Source organism: Nuphar pumila, chromosome 16, assembly GCF_984573655.1.
Source record: "Nuphar pumila chromosome 16, dmNupPumi1.hap1.1, whole genome shotgun sequence".
NCBI lineage: Eukaryota > Viridiplantae > Streptophyta > Magnoliopsida > Nymphaeales > Nymphaeaceae > Nuphar > Nuphar pumila.
In genome coordinates this window covers 4,326,855-4,335,570 of record NC_143264.1, presented here as the reverse complement: position 1 = coordinate 4,335,570, position 8,716 = coordinate 4,326,855, and positions in this window count along the sequence as shown.

Here is an 8,716-nt window from a genome sequence, read left to right as displayed (position 1 = left end):
TTTTATTAGTTATTTCTTAAAATTTATAACCTGAATACACAACACGCGGCAGAAGATCTGGTCGTGCTGTTTCAGCCAGACATACATACGGTCGTCATGCCGAAACGTATTACTTCGAGCCTAGGACCCCTGCCGCCAGGGCCTATGCTATGCATTGACTTGCGCGTAGGGGTGACACCCATGAAAATAAAACCTTGACTGCGCTCATAAAAAAAAGTGCAATACCCGGACTTCTCAACATATTTTTTTTGTGTTGATAAAATTAGGTTACACTGATACGCCTAAAGGATTTAGGGACATGCTGTTTTTTATGTGTAAAAAAATAGAAGCTTTATAACTTTTTCTTAATAGATACTATTGCCATGTGAGTTGAAAATGTGATTAAAAATTTGTAAAGGAATTTTCATAGAGTTTCAACAAAAAAAAACAAAGAGTTACATGGTACATTGTATTTTTTTTCAAAAATTAATGTGTTACTGTTTATAAATGCTCTCTCTCTCTCTCTCTCTTTTCTCTCTCTCTCCGAAATGTTTTGCTCCTCCTTAATATATAGCCATAAAATAAAAGTATTTTGTAATGTTGTCAATATGATTACCTTTTTTTTTTTTTACTTTCAAGATTGACAAATTTAAATGATGAAAACTTTTTTTGTTTCCAGACTGAATCATCAAGCCCTTTTTTAATGGTAAAAAATGGCTATGTTGTTTTCAATTGTTTCAGCACAGAGCTTCACTAATTCCTTAGACAGGTAGCGGGGACATGCATGTGAGGTAATTTGAAAAGCCTTAATATATATATATATATATATATATATATATATATATATATATATATAGAGAGAGAGAGAGAGAGAGAGAGAGAGAGAGAGAGAGAGAGGATCCAAGAAGAAGAAGAAAAAAGAGAGAGATGCATGAAGGGGGACAACCATCCTACCCCGATTAGTTTTTTTTTTCAATTCACATGAATCCCATCCCGTAGCGTAGCTAGGATTCTAACCTAGGGTGAGCACAAATGCAAAATAAAAAATAATTACTAATAAATTATACTAATTCATGATATTTAAAAAAAAAAAATCAAAACTCTAATCCTACAAGCTTCATAAATTTAAACCATAACCAAATATTATGTCATTCTAAAAATATAAATCAAAATGTCAATTCCAACAGACATCAATAATTATGATTTATGCTAATTAATAAAAAAACCTAATATTCTAACCAAAATCAAATCACACAAATTTCATCAAGTTGTGCATAATGGTAATTAAAACACACACAAAAACTCTAGAACCATAAACTATTTGTTTATGTTAATATAAAAACAGTAAATCAAAAATTTACTAGCAATTTTATGATTTTAGGTTTAATGTTTGGAGAGAAATGTGGAGGATCGGACCGAGTCTCAGTTTTAATTGTGTTTGTTACTTGAATTGGGGATAGTGCATGCAATTCAACTAGCAATTCGTATTGTAAGAAATTTTTAATCTTGGTTTGACTTTTGTTTAGAGTTTTTGTGTCTTTGATCAAATTAGGAGCAATGCACTTTTTTTTATGTCAATTTGCTATAGTAAAATGCGGGACATGTTACTAATTTTTTGTTGAAATTTTCTATTTTGTTAAATATGGGAAATTGTAAGTGAAACTGTGTTTGTTTTTCTAGTAGGTTTAATTATGTTTGTTTTTTGAATTAGTAAAATTGCAAGTACTTTTTTAATTCAATGACTTGTGCTGTAAATTTATTTTCACTTTAATTTTTTTAAATTTTTATTTGTTTTGAGTTTGTTTTGCTTAAGTTAGTTATAATGAAATATTTATTTTATTTTTTCATTTTTATTTTGCATTGATCTCCTAGGTTGAAAATTGTAAACCTTTAGGATCCCCTCCTCGCCCCCCATGGATCCGCCCGTGACCCATCTATTCTGGGTGAAAAAGTGTTTCACTGTTCTTGGGATGCCACCACATCCACTATTTTATTGTGATAGCGTCTCACGCATCCGCCGCACCCCGCACGATGTGGGGGATGCACAATCAAACATGTAGGTTGAATAGATGCTAAACCCAGGCTAGCTACTGGGTTTAATCTTAGTCTGACCTTCGAAACTCCTATGAATTTGGTCCAGTCATGCCATAGAAGCTAGGTTAATGAGACAAGGCATTTTGGATGCGCGTTCATATATAGTGGACATGCGTAGACATACAAACATTGGCATGTATTGCTATTATTTTAATATTTGTAATATGTTTTCATATTATTTCAATAAAAATGTTTTTTAATATTAAATAATCAAAAAACATTTTTAATTAAATTGTTAAAAAATTTGTGTCCTCTTCCCCTATTTTCCTAAATAAAATTTAAAGTTGCAAGTGGAACTCACATAGTACAAGGGCTGAATGCTTGACCAGGAAATATCCAATACAAGGTTTCTGGCTACCCTGACATTTTTACTATATATTAAAAAATAATGTGTGGGATTATTTACAAGTGTGTGAATGGTCATGTGGTTATATAAGCTAGTTAGAGGTGCATTTTTTACCTCATGTCCCAAGTTCAAACCTCTTTAGTGTCAAGTGTTTGAAATATGTGATTTTTCAATCGAATTTAAATGTTTTTACCAAACCCGACTTAACAGGTTAAGGTCAGTCGGATATCTGACTTAAACTTGTACCATATACATCGGTAGCGTCTATGCCAAGGTATGTCAAGGGTCGGATCCCAACCCAGATTGGATCTAGTAGAATCAGGGTTTGGTTACAAAGGGGTCTAATTAACTTATTTTGATCCGAGCCATTAGGTCCATTATTAAATGGGACGGACATGGTTTATGAAATTTTATACCAAACGCGGATCTAACCCAAGTTCTGATTAAGATTCACAATTTCTTAATGTAAAAAACTAAAAAAACTTTACTAGGCATGGACTGGGTTTTGTTTGTGTAATTTTTGTCTGATTTGCATATGTTTTTTTTTTTAAGAAAAGTATTTTCTAAAATACAATTTTTCATACTGTAAACATTTCTATAAAAAAGTATGTGCTTTTGCAATTTTTTCAAAACATTTTTTTTTAGAGTTTTCTAGAAAAAGACGTGTTTTAAATAGAAATTTCTAACCATTATCCAGCACTTGTTGGCATCATAGCTAGCTGGTTCTGTATTCAATCACTAAAAGGAAGATGCAAGCTTGTTGAAACTTCTTGATAAGACTAAGCAATTGATGCACTTTTCTTCTTTAGGTTTCTCAAAAAAAAAATAGCACTTTCCAAACTGTATGGATGAGGTAAAATCTTGGTCAAGCTACCTTGGTGATCTTGTTTGGAATCGGGCTCTTGGGTGGGCGTTTATGCATTTGGGATGGGAAGTAAGACTCTTTCTCCTTTGTATTTACGCTAAGTCATGGATCTGGTATCTACCAAATCCACGATTTTTGCAGCTGCGACTTCTTCAAATGCATAAACTCCATAAATGCCCATCGCAGCTACAGATTCCAAACAGGCCCTACATTGTTAGGTGGCAGTTGGATCATTTAATCTCATTATTATAATGCCCAATTTGGACATTAATGACTTCTTGGCCCCAGGCATGTAAGAGTTGAACTTTTCAAATCTTATTATTCTGGATAATATATATTTATATTTATATATTATACTTAAAATAAATTTTTTTTATATATTACACCTAATAGTTCATATTTTATGTATATATCTTGTCCATCTTTCTATTTGAATATATATTTTATGCAAGCTGCTTTTTAATTATATATTACACTTAAATATATATATGGATTGCTCTGGCTTGGTTCCTTCACATCCAGGTACTGCTTGCGTTCATGTGAACTGAGCGCAGAGCTCGAGCTTGTACGAGTCTGAGCCACGCTTCATTTGGCCCATTTAAATTATCAAAAAAGGAGAAAACTTTAGCTAAAGGGTCCATAGTGAGAATGGAAACCCAGATCATCTCTTGCTTATAATAAAGCTCATCCGACTATACCGCTAGATGGCTTTCTACTTAACCATATATATATATATATATACACGTTTCCTTGTAGTCCGATTTCAAGCAACTTAAATGGATTTTTTTCCTATCTGCTGATTTGGTTTGCTCTCTCTCTCTCTCTCTCTCTCTCTCACACGGGCCAGTAAACAAGCCAAATGAACCCATCGGGCTAAACTCGTCCAGCTGGTGCGAGCCCAACCTGAGCTGGCTTGTAAAAAGAAAAAAAAGAGAACCTCTCTTTTTTTATATGTTCAGTGTTCACACTAGAACCAAACTCATTGATATCCAGTTGAGCTATCCCCCTCAGACTCTCTAAGCAAAGCCTAGATGAGCCACTAGCCACATTCAATATGATAGGTGAAGTGTCCTTATTAAGAGTCAAGTCAAGGATAACTGATTTTAGGTCAGTTGGTGAACCAGTGGTATTCAAGCTGTAACCACTAATTACTGACAACCGGTGGATTCATTGGATCTTCTGTCACTGCTGCTCCTTTGGGGAGCCAAGACTTAAGCTCATAGCCCATCTTCATCTCCACTCTTATCACCTCTCCCATCTCTAATATCCAACACCAGCTCCCAAGTTGAGACCAATAGTTACCGTTGGTCTGATATAAGGAAAGGAAGGGTCTCCCCCTTCCATGGTCCAAATGTTAAAGTTTATCAGAAGTGATGATTATGATAACATGCACAATGTATCTCGTTGGGCGTTAAAATATTTTCAGTTTAACCAAAGGATATGGTTGATTCCTCTCAATCTTTTATAACCAATAAAGTAAAAATTCTTTCATGGCTAAGACGACGGAAGAATGACCAAGTTGGTCCCAAAGATCACCCTAGTTGGGTTCACGGGTTGGTTGTTGTTTCTTGCAAGTAGGATTATTCTTAATTCGAGTATGAGTATGGTTAAGTCGAAGTCAAATCACTCCCTATTCAAGTCAAGCTTCATAGGATCTTTCTATCCATGTGGTAGTCTAAATCTTCACGGACATGTCTGTTTCACTGAGCCTCTCTCCGCAACAGTGTCCGGATCATTATGCCTTTTGTGCTGATATAAACTTACCAGACAAGGAATTTCGCTACCTTAAGACGGTTATAGTAGCAGCTGTCGACATTCACTCGGGGGCTTCGGTCGCTAGCTGTCAATCATGCTCAACTATATTTAAATTTCGACTTAATCAATTCGTAGTTGTCCGAACGAGTAAGTGATGAGAGAAGTGTACAAGAGCCAAGTCAAGCCCCATTATAGGGTTTTAAGGCTAACTCTGATCATATTTAACTGTTTAATGATATTCACGACACAAAGTAGATATTAATTCTCCTGACATGCACTTGGACATAAAACCTTGACTGCCCGTTAAAAAAAAAAAGTGCAACACCCGGACTTCTCAAGATATTTTTTTGTGTTGATAAAATTAGGTTACACGGATACGCCAAAGGGATTTAGGGACATGCTGTTTTTTATGTGTAAAAAACTAGAAGCTTTATAACTTTTTCTTAATAGATACTATTGCCATGTGAGTTGAAAATGTGATTAAAAATTAGGAATTTTCATAGTGTTTCAACAAAAAAACAAAGAGTTACATGGCACCTTGTATTTTTTTTCAAAAATTAATGTGTTACTATTTAGAAATGCTTTCTCTCTCTACCCCTTCTCTCTTTTCCCTCTCTCCAAAATGTTTTGCTCCTCCTTAATAGCCATAAAATGAAAGTATTTTGTAATGTTTTAAAATTATCAATATGATTACCCTTTTTTTCTTACTTTCAAGATTGACAAATTTATATGATGAAAACTTTTTGTTTCGTGACTGAATCATCAAGCCATTTTTATTGGTAAAAATGGCTCTGTTGTTTTCCATTGTTTCAGCACAGAGCTTCATTAATTCCTTAGACAGGTAGCGGGGACATGCATGTGAGGTATTTTAGTAGAAGGGCCATGGTTGTTACTTGGTGTCCTTGTTTTTTTATGACGGAACTGTCCGCGAAGGGTTGCCAAGCCCCACCCCACTACGCCAACCCGAACTGATCAGGTCAGCTTGTACATATATATATATATATATATATATATATATATATATATATATATATATATATATATATATATATATATATATATATATGAAGTTACATTCCATAGTCACCACACATCCCAATCTATTTTTTTTAATGACAATGGAAAACCCTTATTCAAACTGGGTCACTTAATCGGCCCACTTCCTCGCAAGGTAAAACCCCGGGTTGAGAACGCGTAAATCCCTGGGTTGAGAACACGACCACCCAACCTTACGTATCTCAACCGTGATAAAGCTTCAGCAGTTCCCATGCGCCAACGGGATCCTGAGCCTTCAGTTTGACACAACACATCTCTATTTGGATAGAGGTGTGTGTGGGCCTCACTCTCACATGTCTCAAGTCTGGGGAAGTAGATCAGGTCATGTTGAACATGAGCGTTTTTGCTCATGCCGACATCGTGGCCATCCGATTTGCATTTCAAAAAGCTCAAAAGTCAACAAAACCACATGACATTCATCCAAAATGCAAACAGACCGCCACAATGTCGCCATGAGCAAAAATGCTCATGTTCAGCATGACCTGATCTGCTTCCCAAGTCTGGTGTACAAAAACAGGTGAGATATACATTGGGGATTGAATACATCTACGGGTGTCAATGGGTCGATTTTAGTTTGGACCTTGGTGGAACCAGACTTAGATCAGCGGGTATGGTATCGGGTTCGGATTTGGGTTTAATTGGGTACTTCACTACAAGAAAAACCATACTTGGACCATATAAGAACTACATGAATCAAACCTGTACCATACCTTGTAAAACCATATTTTTTATCATTTTTGCAGTGAAAAATTGTGGGTCTTAATTGGAATTTGGGTCTCTTTTAAAATTTCACAAATTATACCTGGGCCCATGTATTAATCGGACCTTCGGGTTTAGACCCAGGTCTTAATCGAGTCTTCTTATTTATCACCATACCCGAAGCCTATAGGGCCCATTGACACCCGTAAATACATCCCATGATCTATTATATAATGAAAGAAAGAAAAACTCACTTTAAATCAATGTTATCATTGCAATTTTTTTTCTCCCTCTACGAGAGAGAGAAACTATTCTGCGAGTCAAACTCGACCAAAGTTTGAAAATTATTTTTGAAAATAACTCGCCTCCATTTTTGAAATTTGCGAGAAAATTTTATAGAATAAGACTCGTTTGTCGGTACGAGATTCAACTGTTCCGGACGCCTTTACCAGAGGTAATTGAACCAATGATCAAAAGTGTGCTCAACTAGGCTTAAATATCTAAATCACGCTCTATTTTCTAATTACACAAAGAATCAGGCATGTGCTATAAAGTTTTTGAAAAATGCACATTTTGAAAAGATGATGTTTGATTTTGATGTTTGAAAAAGGAATTCCTTAGAAATCATGGATCACTTTGAAGCTTGCCTGTTGAAATGAAAATTGATCTCTAACGAAGATTTGAGAATTCTGAGAAATCCAATTTCAGAGGTAATTCAAAGATTTTTGAGAAAATCAATTTTTGGAATAACCAGAATATTCTTTCTGAGAAAATCAATTTCTTATTGAAATAAATCAATAAAAGAGGTTTTGGCTCTTTGAAATGCTTTTATGATGCAAATTAGCCAATATGAATGAATGGATGAATGAATGTAAATTCAAAGAATATTTTCTGAAGAATTTGAGAAATGTAGTAGATTTCAAAATAGCCTAAGAGTGTGGGCTGAATGTGGCTAATACGAAGATGACAAATCTGGGTCTCATTAGTATTCTGACTATGACCATAAATACGAGTTCCACCAAGTTTGTCGACTCCCTAAAATATCGTGCGCGTGCCATTCGTGTCAATCATACTGGATTTAGAAAATGCATAAATTGTCATTCATCAGATATCAGAATTTACGAAAGCAAACTATATGCAATACATCTTATTCTACGCAGAAATGTAACTCTTATTCCAATATTACATTTGCTTTTACATCAATAAAATAAAAGAAAAATAAGTAAAATCTTCCTTCTGACTATCCCTGCAAAACTAGAAAATGAGTTAGCACAAATATGTAGGTTTTTCTAGATTTATCCGACAATATCGGGAAATTATCATATTTTATCCAGATATAAACCATGATTCATACCTCCCTGATATAAATATGAGAAATAAAAGATGTCAATGTATAAAAATATGAAAATAAAGTTTGAAAAATCGAAATTGAGGTAAAAGTGACCAAAATGCCCCTGATAACAAGACTATGACTTTGAAATTAGGGTTTTTAGAAAGAAATTTTGTAAAAATGAGAATTTTGAAATTCAAATGAATGCAAATGAGATTAAAATCAAACATAAGATGATATGATATGATTATATGCATGCTAAAACCTTAAAATTGCAAAAATATCGCCAAGACATTAAATTTCGCATGAATTTTGCCTTTCTTTTAACAGTTTAACTAACACACATGACAATTGAACTCAAAATCACACCAAATTTGGCTTGAACAATCATATTGACCCTAAAAATGAAAGAGAATAATGAAATCACTTTTTTTGTATTATTTAAAAAAAAACCTTCTTTTCTTTTGGTATTATTTAAAATCATATTGATCATTTTATTTTTTTTGATATAATAAAATCAAATTAATAAAAAAACTCTAAAAATGTTTGATTTTGCCTATAAGTATGTACCCGCTCTAATGACAACCTGATT